Genomic DNA, 12,953 nt, shown 5'->3' on the forward strand with positions numbered 1-12,953 from the left:
ATGACCACCTCTAATGGCAAGAGACACTGGGAATTGTAATAGGGAACATTGCTCCCTTGAATAAAATTAGGATTTCTGTTAGTAGGAAGAGAAATATTGTGTATTAGATGGGCAACCAGCAGTCTCTACTATAAGTGGCTTCAGTGGGATAGAACTCAAAATGCGTGAACCAGAAGTGTTTAAGTAAATTATATAGATTTTCTTTTATTCAAAAAATGATAAAAATTTAACTTTAAAACATGGAAATATACATTCTTTTGCCAATCTTTTGGTCTAGGGCCACATCTCTCCTTAGAGTGTGTGCTACCGATTACAGTTCTGCAACAGCTTTCTTGTATTTTTCACACTTATAATACAGTGTCTCTCTTTTCCCATTTCTTTAAAATGAAAAAAAAGAAGCCCATGTTATAATTGAAGTGCTAAATTCTAGATTTCCAGATTTTTCCATCCTTTACAGTTTTTTAAAATTTACATAAATAACAAATTTTCAGTAAATGTTTATTGCTTGCTTTCCAAGGTATTCAAATTACTTTTGTAGAAATAGTTTTCTGTGTGTGCATGTTTCTCGATTCATAAATTAATCAAATTACATAATTATAATAGCAAATGCAACTAACATATGTTATGACACACAAATCAACTCGGGCTAAGCAGAAAATAGGGACGTGCAAAGGAGTAACTTACTACTCTCATTTTGCTTGCCTTGAGTATTAGGATGTTTTATAAGGGAGATGGAGAGTGCTAATTGATCCAAAATTTGTTAATTGGCAGTTGGAGAAGAGAAATTTTATGTAGCTGCATTACTTACCCCTGTGCTAGTTTTTAAGTCTTTGTGGGTTTTTTGGTTTATTTAAATTGAGATATGATTGACATACAAAGAAACATATTTTTAATGTATACATTTTGATGAGTTTGAAAATAAGTATACATCTGTTAAACTGTCGCCATAAACAATGCCATAAACTAAATTGTCACTTCTAAAGATTTCCTCCCTCCCTCCCTCTTTTTTTTTTGTAATAAGAATATTTAACATAAGATCTACCCTCTTAACAAATTTTTAAGCATATAATATAGTAGTAACTATATGCACTGTGTGCACAGTAGATCTCTAGGGCTTATTCATCTTTTAAAACTAAATTTGTACCTTTTGACCAATACCTTCCTGATTCACCCTCTGCTTCAATGAGATTGATTAATTTAGATTCTTGATATAAGTGGGACCATACAGTATGTGTTCTTCTATGTCTGGGTTATTGTACTTGGCATAATGTCCTCTAGGTTCGTCCATGTTAGTCCAAATGACAGGATTTTCTACTTTTTTAAAAGCTGGATAATATTCTATTCTATGTATATACCACATTTTCTTGATCCATTCATCTACTGATGGACATTTAGGTTGTTTCCATGTCTTTATTATTCTGAATAATGCTGCAATGAACATGGGAGTTCAGGTATATCTTTTGAGGTCTTGATTTCAATTCTTCTGAGTATATACCCAGAAGTGGGACTGCTAGATCATATGGTAGTTCTATTTTTAAGTTTTTGAGGAACATCCTTACAGTTTTCCATAGTGACTGTACCAATTTACATTCACACTAACAGTATACAAGGATTCCCTTTTCCCTTTTCTCACTTCCCTATAAGTGTCTAGCAGACACTTATATATATTTTTTTATAATAACCATCTTAACAGATATGAGGTGATATCTCCTTATGGTTTTGATTTGGATTTCCCTGATGATTAGTGATGTTGAGTTCCTTTTCCTATACCTATTGGCCATTTGTATGTCTTCTTCGGAGAAATGTCTATTCAGGTCTTTTACCCATTTTTAAAATTGCGTTATTTGTTTTGTTGTTATTGAGTTCTAGGAGATTTTTAGACGTTTTAGAAATTACTCTTTCTTCCTGTCCTATAAATAAATGTCAGTTGCTCTCTGAAAAGAGCTAAATACCCAAAGATATGAATTGTTAGCTTCTAGAAAAAAATTAGAAATGGTGAAATAAATCAGCTGAGGTATTTATTTCAGGTAAAAAATAATAAATATCTAGAAACAAATGTTAGATGCAAAGATTTTACTGATTTTCAAATGCTTGCTTTTCATGTTTCATGTTTCCATTTTTTAACAAGTTGAGAAATTCACTATATTATGATCATTTAAGAAAATGAGGTGAACAGTGAGTAATACGTTTTGATTAGGGTCACAGAAACAATTCTACCTGCCAGAGCTCCTAAAGGGCTTTAGTTCTCAGGTCACTCTGTCAACTAATGCTAAGAATAGAAACTGAATTATATTTTAACCCTTGTAATGGATATAATCAAACTTCATATGCAGGATAATTGAATTTAGAATTCATTTAATTTAAAGCAGAAAAGGGACAATTGTAGATGTGGGAGTATTCAGCAGGGAAGAGAAGTGATTTGATAATTAACTCCTAAAGTGTGAACCAAAACGTTAGAAATTCCCATGTCTCCTATCAGATTCAACAAATATGTATGTGGTCATTGTGAACCAGATATAATGTGGTATTACTTTCAGATTCCAACTCTGTTTTTCTTGCCTCACTTTGAACTAAATATTAATCAGCTTATCAAACTAGTACTTATTATAAAATGCTTTGCTACATATTAGCCTAATAACTACACTATCAGTTTAATGTGTCTTACACATACTTCATTCTCCCTGCTCCTACCTACTAAACACAAATCCAAATACACTTTACATGTCCCTGTTAAAAATTGCAGATTTCAATTTAATTTTCCAATTTCTAATGGTTACACCGATGGTAATAGATAATTTAACTAATAGAACCTGTTGTGTAGGTTATTAGTTATAAAGTTTCTGTTGGTTCTATATTAGATCATAAAGCAAAAGTATTCTAACCCATTCAGAATGCAGGAGTAAATTTGGATATGCTTACACATATCCAAGTATGCTTTATTTCCTAATCATTCTCTAAACTGTCTGAAAAGAAAAAAGTATATTCAGCTTCCTAGTGATTTATATTTACTGGACTCTAAGTTCCAAATTCTTATCTCATTCCTATATGATTTAGTGACTCACATCAACTGTGGACTAAGTGAATGCTAGCTATCTAAGTGCCTTAATGCATATACATAGGGGCTCAACTGGGCATTACTCACGTGTTGGCACAGAACCAACCCAGCCAGTATATACAGAACACATGCTACCTAAGTGAAGTATCTAACCTCTGCCTGAGATCATTATTTATAAACCAGAATTGTAATAGGTAGATTTGAATTTATAACCTCCAATTCATGGAGATCTTATTATTAAGTGACAAGTATAACTTTTATACAATACAATAGACTACATGTTGCCACTTTACATATGAAATTACCTAAGCAAGATGAGAAAATATTAAAATGAGAACCTATAGAACCAAGGCTTTCATTTATGCCAGTAAATGAAAGAGAATTCCAAAACAGTTTGCACTCCAAGTTTTATATATTCTTCTCTATGTGTGGCTAAGCCTGGTCTCTGGCGTGAAAACACAGATGAAACTAACATGAATTGTCAAAGCTGTTACCAATCAGGAAAAGTCATCTTGGTGATCTAGAGTATTAGTCATAGTGTTTATGTTTTGCATGAAAGACCTAGTAGTCTACACCATTTTACTGATTAACAGATATGAGTGATTTACTTAAGGAAATAATAAACTCCTGGTTTTCCAAAGTTCTTTTGAGTAGTAGACACTTCATATTTGGGGATATTGTTATACTTTGCCAAAATATAAATAAATACCATTCATCTGATATTAAAAACATTGTCTAAAACCACAAAGGAAGTAATCATAGAATAGGCTCTCAGTATCTACCAAGAACTTGGCAACTGGATATCATATAACAGATATTCAGTTCACAATGATTCCCATTCATTTTTGAAGATTATTTTTTTTTTCTCCTTTGAAAGAAAGGAGCAAGCAAGAGCAGTTCAAAGCCTACATCACTCCCTGGGCACAAGGGCCAACTTCTGGATGTTTGACCTGTGCTTGACTTAATGCTCTGATGTTGCCCTCTTGAAATTCTTAATAAATTTTTAACAAGGGACCCCATATTTTTATTTTGTCCCTGGTCCCACAAATTTTGTTACTGGTCTTAATAAGGAGATTGGCTATGGATTGAGGAACAGACTCTGGGCTTTATTTTGTTACCAGGATATAAACGAACATAAGCCCTTTTCCGTAGCTCTATTATTTCACATTCTCCATTAATGTTCTTGCTCTAGTTTCACACACATCCTGCTTCCTGGTCCTCTTTGCTAGTGAAAAAAGCATCGAAAAGTCACAGATTTACCAACCCTAAATGATAAGCAAATTGATATAAAATTCGCTTAACAATACATGTTGTAGGAAGACCAAGTTAATGCCAATTGAGAATACTTTCATTTTTTAAAACCAAGAAAGGATGCAAATAAGATATTTTTCCCGTAAAGAAAACGTCCATATTTTATCAGCAATATTTGTACTAGAGGAATTATAGCATTATGCTTCAATGTCAGAAACACATATGAGTGTACACTTATCTATGGTAAACTTTGTGATTTCTTATTTAAAAATATTTTGAAGACTAATATATGATTAATTTCTTCATATTAGAAAATACCTCAGTATAATAAAACTTCAAACACTTTTAGAACATCTGTTTCTGTGTTTCGAGGGAAGTTTTCTGGTTAAAAATTTCTTGCCTTTTAAACTCCTTCAAATCCAGAAAGAGCAGATGATAATTAACCCAACCCAGGCCATAGTTGCAGGAGGCCTTATTCCCAGATAAGGGAGGTAACTTATTAGTGGTATGATGCCATGAACGCTAGGACCCCCAGAGGCCTCACAATACCTTCCTCTCTCACACACTGTTGCCTAAAATCCTGCGTCTCAGACAGCTAGCTGTCAAACACCACTTGTGATGGTGCCAGGCATTGTGCTAAAAGCTTTACTTATGCAAGTCATTTAATCCTTTCAACAGGTGGATACTATTTTACACATGAGGAAACTGAGGCCCAAAGAGATCAAGTAATTTGCCTAAAGTCACACAAGTTCAAGTCCAGAAAATCTGCCCCAGAGTCTGTTCTTCGGCAGTAGATGTCACTGCATCACACAAGAATTTTATTCCTTTGCTTTTGAAACTCCTATCCGTTAAGGTGTAAATACTTTTGAATGAAGCTGCCATTTATAACTAAGAAGGGAGAATGTGAGAGCAAGTTTGAAGTGGTGGAAGAGTGCATGCAGGGCGTCAACAGAGGCCAAAGCGAGGAGGAAGAAAATGTGACTGGAAAGGAAAGCAGGGGGAGTGTGTGCCTTCTTCCTGTCTAACGCTATCAGGCCAGAGACTGGAGAGCTACAATTTGTTGTCTCCACTCACTTGCAAAAACCTTCCGTATATCCCACCCAGTGCGATGGGATTCATTACTGAGAGGATTTTTGTCATCAGTCAAAGAAAAAAAAAAAAATAGTAACAGCAAACAGGAAGCTACCTAAACAAAATGGAATAAATGATTGAAGGCAAATGACCAAAGTTACCTAATCAATACATTTCCATTAGTTAACCCCCAAATATCATCCTAGCACTTACCATTGGCATCATTGCAATGATACCCAGATAAAGGCATCAGAATCCTCAAGATCCAGCCAGAGGGCACAATTCAGGTCATATTAATGTTCAAAATTCCCTGGCTCTTCATCCCTACCTGTGACCTTGTATTGTTCTTTATTTCTTTGTGGGAAAAATATGTTCCAAATAATTATATACTACTTATAATGTGCCTTTATAAAGGATGTGGCCAATATCTCTATTTTATATACAATAATCATTGAATTAATATTTCCGCTAACTACTACTCTACATGATTTTTAAAATTTTATAATAAACTTTCATTTTCTGTTCATTGAAGACCCAGAAATTGAAGTTATAACTTTTGAAATGAATTATTTATTCATTCTTCCAAATCTTATTTCAATGTCATACCATCTTTCACCATATTCCTTAACAAAAGAGCTTTTTAATTGGGTTACTTTGCTAGAAGTTCAAACATTTATTTGTTGAAAACATTAAAAATATTTATTGAGCACCTGCTTTACATCAAACACTCAGTAGGTATTTGGCTACATTGTTGAACCCAGCAGATGAAGATCCCTGACCTGATGGAGTTTATGTATTAGCCACCAGGAAACTGGGCTCTAATTCCTTCACATGGGAATCATTTCATATTATTTACAGAAATTCCCCTTTTTTAGAGTTAATATGTATCTAGCTCACCATAACAGGTTTTATGGATTAATTTAATGCATAAATGATGTAAATGCAGAAGAGCATTATTTGTATCATTATGTGTCCCAAGACCATAAAATCCAGTAGCAACTTAGTCACAGCTTTGTATAGGATAGAGGTATAGGCTGTCCTACACAAAGCAAAGTGGAAAATTTCTTCAAATACATGTGCATTTTAAGGTCTCAATAGTTGAACTCATTATTTAAACAATATAGGACATCTTCAATGATGCATTTTTGGCAAGGAAAGGGAGAGTGCCAGTAGGAAAATAGAAGGGAATTTCTATATTAGCATTTCTTCAATCTTGTCCTTCAGTTTTCAGTGACCTGCAGCTATAAGTCCACTGTATTCATGCTTAAATGCTTTGGGTTCTCATTTTAAAACATTCTACCATTATTCAACCCACCACTGTTATGTATATTGAAAATACACACTGGCAGAAAATTCTAATATCTAGGTCATGTTTATTATTCACTTCCTTCTGTTGCTTTTCATCTGTAAGCAAATATACAAGGTATAAATCTGCAAACCAAATTCAATAATATTTTCTAACTGTTTTTAATATTTATAAAAGGAGCTGTCATAGGCTCTGTATACATAAAACAATTTATAAAATAAAAAGCATTTACCATTTCCACTCTTAAGAATCTAGTATACATTTTTAACAGTTGTAATACATGGCGAGTTTGACAGACACCAAAGGATACAGCTGCTTATAAAAGACACTGACCCTTGTGAGGGTTGCACGCTGTAACAATTTCTTAGTAAACAGTGCCATCATGTGGTGTTTCATTTTAAAAGGAATTTCAAGATTCATTATACAATTGAACGTTACTTTTAATAATATAGAATAACAAAAATATTATTCTTACAGTATAGCATTACAAAAAACTTTATGGCTGATATTTACTAGGATGCATAAATATTCACCAAAAGGGGTTTATATAAGTAAATACTTTTGTTCACTAAATATTTTTATGTACTAAATATTTTACAATAGTTTTACTTATTTTCATATAAAGGAATCCCCTTTTAAACCTAAACACATGTCACTGAAAAACAAATTGAAAACAATGGTCAAATCATAAGCTAGTTTTCTTAAGTAGTGGGTTCAACTTGGTGTGTAAAGACCATGAAAATGCTTTTATTTTTTAAAAAATTTTTAACGCAAACACGTCCTGCTTTAATATAGTTCAAAATACAAAAATCTAAAAGTAAGGTGTGATTGCTTCATTATGAAAATGCTTTCAAATGTCTTAAAATACAGTTATATTTTTGCTCAACTATTGTAATATATTTTAGAAAAATATGTTTAATCTAATTAGATTTATTTACTTCCTTCTTTATATTTACAGGTTTACTAAGTATTTTAAACTATAATGAAACTAATAGACAGACTAGAAGGAAACCTACAAGAGTATATAATGTTTGTTCTCGCATATGTAGAAGAAAAGAAAAAAAAAAACTTCTAGGAAAGATAAAGCACAATTTACCATTTTTATTTTATTTTGAAAATCCTTATTAGTAGACATTCTTATACCCTACCTAACTCTGTCATTTGACTATTTAAAGAAGTTTCCTCTTAATTTGTCCTCAGTTGGAAATTGAAAAGTAGTCCCCTAACCTTTGTGAGTTCTTCCTCATCTTATTCTTTTCCACTCAGTGAAGTCTACTGTATCACACCTAAATAACACACTAACAAATAATACCTATCCATGGACATGACAAAACTTTCTAAAGAATGTGAGAAAAATGTGCTAAGAAGCTTGAATAACAAAACACTTTATTTTAATTTAAATAAATATATTTTATATATTATGTAAAAATGTAAAATAAATAATTTTGTTTCAATTTAAAATAGCAATTTTGTTTCCCTAAAATGTGGTGTTCAAGCCCCTTACCTCTTCAAAGAAAGGTTTCTTGAATGGTAGCATGCTTAATCAAATACATAGTCTTTTAACTGAGACCCATCTATGTAGGAGAAAAAAGGAACAGAAAGCTTAAACTAAGAAAGAAGGCTTTTTTTTAAAAAAGGAAAATCAAGCTCATTAAAAAATAAAGTAAAAACTGATTTCAAATAGATTTTTAACCTAGTCTAAAGGGAACTTTTTTCTGTAAGAAAATTGCCCAAAGAAAGTGAGCAAATGTACTAAAATCCTATTAATTACTGTATAGTATTTTAACTTTGCAAGTTTTGTTGTTGTTATTAGTCTTATCTTCAGGCACCTCCTATAATATCAGCCAGTTCTTCTATCACAAACAGTTTAGCTCTTAAGTGATAAATTAATTCAGTTGTTACCTAAATCCTGCGGGGAGAGGAAAAGCTGTCCTAATGACTGCTGTAAGTCTCAATCATTAGAAATAGTTTTGTCACTAAACTTAGCATTATTTTCTCCTATGTAGTCAGTAATCTTTAATCTTATCCCTTGATTAATTTTAAGCACAATATTACACAAGGCAACATATCAATGACTATTCTATTTAAAATGAGCTAATTTTCTTTTGCTTGTGCACTAAAATGCTTTTATTTCAGAGTTAAAGTCATTTAGAGATGTGGGGAAAAAGCTTTATTTTCTGTTCTTGAAATGTATAACCTCAAAATCTCTATGTCACTGGATACAGATCAATGAACAAAATTCTACAGGAAAATGTCACTATAAAGTATAGATAGGACAAAGGGGAGTCTCTCTCTTGGACAGTGATTGAATGAAACATCAGAAAAAATTAGAAAAGTTAGTAAGACTACATTAAGTGGATCAGAGGAAGAAATCCTCCCTCCCAACTCTTCATCATAAGAATAGATCAGGGCTTCCCTGGTGGCACAGTGGTTGAGAGTCCACCTGCCGATGCAGGGGACACGGGTTCGTGCCCTGGTCCGGGAAGATCCCGCATGCCGCGGAGCGGCTGGGCCCGTGAGCCATGGCCGCTGAGCCTGCACGTCCGGAGCCTGTGCTCCGCAGCGGGAGAGGCCACAACAGTGGGAGGCCCGCATACCGCAAAAAAAAAAAAAAAAAATAGAATAGATCAGAAAGGGAAAGATTATTCCCAGGAATTACAAATAGATTTGTAATAAAGTTACTAAATCAGAAGTTGTTTTCTCAAGTTCATATAGTAACTGAAGGTTAAACTATTTGATAGAGAAAAATTCCCAAAATTTCTACTTGAGCGTAGATATCAAAGAACATAATATTAATCAATATTAAATGGGTGATTAGCTTAGGAAATGTTACTAAGATAAACCTGGGTAAAAGCATAAAGCTATCTTATGGGTAATACTGAGTTTCCTTAAAGTTTTCATCAATTTTTGAAAAAAATCTCACTTCTTTACCAAAGATATTGATTAGGCATCATTAAGTATTGTATATGATAATATACTAGGTTTTAAAATCTAGTTTCTCAGAAAAAAAGAAAAGTGAGATAAATACTACAGTTATAATGAGCTTCTATTATATTAAAAATTAAAACATTTTTAAAAATAATCTATTCTCAATAGGTAGCAAATGTGTTAGTAACGTGGCTTTTTAATATTACTTATTAACTCTGTTGCATTCAGTTCTTTTTCTTACATTTTGGATACTTTAATATGAAAACCTGAATTTTAGGACCTTTAACCCTACTGACATCAGAATCCCCCAATGATTAAGACTGACCTTTTGCTAGTATTTCAAAAGGAGTGCAACTTCCTAAATTCAAAATATCAGCAATGAGTCAGACACAAATCAGTACAGTCAGTATTTTTAAAGCAGAAGTTGAAAAGTTCTTTTTGTTGAAGGATTGTCTGCTATGTATGAGTGAGTATATTCCATTTTGCTTCATTTTCACAAAAATAGTCTCCAAAAGCTTGGACAATACTAAAGTTTTAGATTTTAAATCTTGCAAATAATGTCTATCTTTTTTAAAAAGTTGCTGAAGCAGGTTTTTTGCTTTTGGTTTTGTTGTTCTTATATAATTCTGCTGTGGTTTGTGTCCTCACAGATTTTCAGAATAATGTAAAGGAAGGGGAAGTAGACAATATTAGAAGTTTTAAACACAAGATACAAATTCAGTAAATGGAAAATAATTACTGATCATAAATAAAAGAGAACTATAAAGAGAATAAATGAAAAACTAATTTTTTTTTTTTTTTTTTTTTTTTTTGCTAGATGCTATTTTTTCCTAAAGGCCCTGATCCTGATTCTGCTTTCTGGTTGTAAGAGAGAGAGAGGTTAGTAAATATTAGGGAGACATTAAGGATGTGATAGCACCAAATTTAGACTTTCTCCTTGACATAATTGTCAGAGGATTAGAAGAGAATTGCACAAAGGAATGACCTCCTTGGTTTGAAGTTCATTTGTGTAACAGCTAAAATCATCCAGTGAACAACCAGGAAACATTGCCCACACACTGACAACCAGTGATCTGGAGCTCTCTCTTTTTCTGAATTTCTACAGCTGTATTGTCACATGTACATCCCATGTATTTTGTATGCAAAGTGTATCTTTGGTGTTATTCTTTTTTAATCTGATCTTTTTAACTGAACTTGAAGACTGCTTGAGAGCAAAGGCCATATAAATTTTTTTAGAATTCCAAATTACGAGAGAATGCTGCACATAAACTTTTCCTAATTAGTATTTGTTCATCAAGTGGCTGTACATCTGCCTTGCCAGAATGCACAGATGGCATGAAAACATATTATTAGTTATGCTTGAAACAGCCCCATAGCAGAGTCTATATCATAAGCAGATTTATTTTTCAAGAGATTACCAAAAGACCCTAAAATACATGTATTTGCTCAAATAAAGCTGACAGAAGATTTGGTGTATATATATATATATATATATATATATATATATATATATATACACACACACACACATACACATACACACATACATATAAAACAGTCCAAATCTCTACTTTTTATTTGGAGTTGGATGTGATTTACCATGTGTCCTGCATCTTTTGACTATGTTTCATGTCATTTGATTTCTTTTTTTAAAAAACATCTTTATTGGAGTATAATTGCTTTACAATGGTGTGTTAGTTTCTGCTTTATAACAAAGTGAATCAGCTGTACATATACATATCTCCTCCCTCTTGCATATCCCTCCCACCCTCCCTATGTAACTCCTCTAGGTGGTCACAAAGCACCAAGCTGATCTCCCTGTGCTATGTGGCTGCTTCACACTACTGATCTATTTTACATTAAGCAGTATATACGAATCCATGCCACTCTCTCACTTCATCCCAGCTTACACTTCCCCCTCCCCATGTCCTCAAGTCCATTCCGTATGTCTGCATCTTTATTCCTGCCCTGTCCCTAGGATCATCAGAACCATTTTTTTTTAATTCCATATATATGTGTTAGCATACGGTATTTGTTTTTCTCTTTCTGACTTACTTCACTCTGTATGACAGACTCTAGGTCCATCCACCTCACTACAAATAACTCAATTTCGTTGCTTTTTATGGCTTAGTAACATTCCATTGTATATATGCGCCACATCTTCTTTATCCACTCATCTGTCAATGGACACTTAGGTTGCTTCCATGTTCTGGCTATTGTAAATAGAGCTGCAATGAACATTGTGGTACATGACTCTTTTTGAATTATGGTTTTCTCAGGGTATATGCCCACTAGTGGGATTGCTGGGTCGTATGGTAGTTCTATTTTTAGTTTTTTAAGGAACCTCTATACTGTTCTCCATAGTGGCTGTATCAATTTAAATTCCCACCAACAGTGCAAGAGAGTTCCCTTTTCTGCACACACTCTCCAGCATTTATTGTTTGTAGATTTTTTGATGATAGCCATTCTGACCGGTGTGAGGTGATACCTCACATTGTAGTTTTGATTTGCTTTTCTCTAATGATTAGTGATGTTGAGCATCCTTTCATGTGTTTGTTGCAATCTGTATATCTTCTTTGGAGAAATGCCTGTTTAGGTCTTCTGCCCATTTTTGGATTGGGTTCTTTGTTTTTTTCATAATGAGCTGCATGAGCTGCTTTCAAATTTTGGAGCTTAATCCTTTCCCTGTTGCTTCACTTGCAAATATTTTCTCCCACTCTGAGGGTTATCTTTTCGTCTTGTTTATGGTTTCCTTTGCTGTGCAAAAGCTTTGAAGTTTCATTAGGTCCAATTTGTTTATTTTTGTTTTTATTTCCATTTCTCTAGGTGGCGGGTCAAAAAGGATCTTGCTGTGATTGATGCCATAGAGTGTTCTGCCTGTGTTTCCTCTAAGAGTTTTACAGTGTCTGGCCTTACATTTAGGTCTTTAATACATTTTGAGTTTATTTTTGTTTATGGTGTTCGGGAGTGTTCTAATTTCATTCTTTTACATGTAGCTGTCCAGTTTCCCCAGCACCACTTATTGAAGAGGCTGTCTTTTCTCCATTGTATATTCTTGCCTCCTTTATCAAAACTGAGGTGACCATATGTGTGTGGGTTTATCTCTGGGCTTTCTATTTTGTTCCATTGATCTATATTTCTGTTTTTATGCCAGTACCATACTGCCTTGATTACCGTAGCTTTGTACTATAATCTGAAGTTCAGGAGCATGATTCCTCCAGCTCTGTTTTTTTTTTCCTCAAGATTGCTTTGGCTATTCGGGGTCTTTTGTGTTTCCATACAAATTGTGAAATTTTTTGTTCTAGTTCTGTGAAAAATGCCATTGGTAGTTTGATTGAATAC

General features: G+C 33.4%; 1 long non-coding RNA gene across 1 annotated transcript in view; it reads left to right on the forward strand.

Moving 5' to 3' along the window:
- Positions 1-10,042: 10,042 nt before the first annotated feature.
- Positions 10,043-12,953, forward strand: part of LOC137220736 (uncharacterized) — a 152,147-nt gene continuing 149,236 nt past the window's right edge. Inside the window, exon 1 of the long non-coding RNA XR_010941768.1 lies at positions 10,043-10,077. This is a non-coding gene — a long non-coding RNA (uncharacterized lncRNA). The remainder of the gene's footprint in view (positions 10,078-12,953) is intronic.

Source organism: Pseudorca crassidens, chromosome 3 (genome assembly GCF_039906515.1).
Source record: "Pseudorca crassidens isolate mPseCra1 chromosome 3, mPseCra1.hap1, whole genome shotgun sequence".
Lineage (NCBI taxonomy): Eukaryota > Metazoa > Chordata > Mammalia > Artiodactyla > Delphinidae > Pseudorca > Pseudorca crassidens.